Genomic DNA, 258 nt, shown 5'->3' on the forward strand with positions numbered 1-258 from the left:
CGTCATCCTGCGGTCAGTGGCAGGTCGGCCAGTGTGTGCGTCCCTTTGGAGAACAGTGTTTCCGAAACAGCCTTTTGTCTAGTGACGTTTGAGTGACAGCAAAGAAAGAGAGAGAAAGAGAGTGTGTGTCCTCCGTTTGTCAAAAGGCAGCCCTCTTCAAAGAGAGAGATTGCCCTTTGTGCAGAGGTTAGGACTCTGGAGTGTGTATTGAGTGTACGGAGAACGTCTGTATGTGATGACAGACATGTGGTGTGTGTG

General features: G+C 50.0%; 1 protein-coding gene across 1 annotated transcript in view; it reads left to right on the forward strand.

The window, feature by feature from the left end:
• Positions 1-258, forward strand: part of bmper (BMP binding endothelial regulator) — a 30,392-nt gene that overhangs the window by 25,087 nt on the left and 5,047 nt on the right. The window lies entirely within an intron of this gene.

The sequence above is a fragment of the Morone saxatilis genome, unplaced genomic scaffold (assembly GCF_004916995.1).
Source record: "Morone saxatilis isolate NCDOM2014 unplaced genomic scaffold, NCSU_SB_2.0 Contig24, whole genome shotgun sequence".
NCBI lineage: Eukaryota > Metazoa > Chordata > Actinopteri > Moronidae > Morone > Morone saxatilis.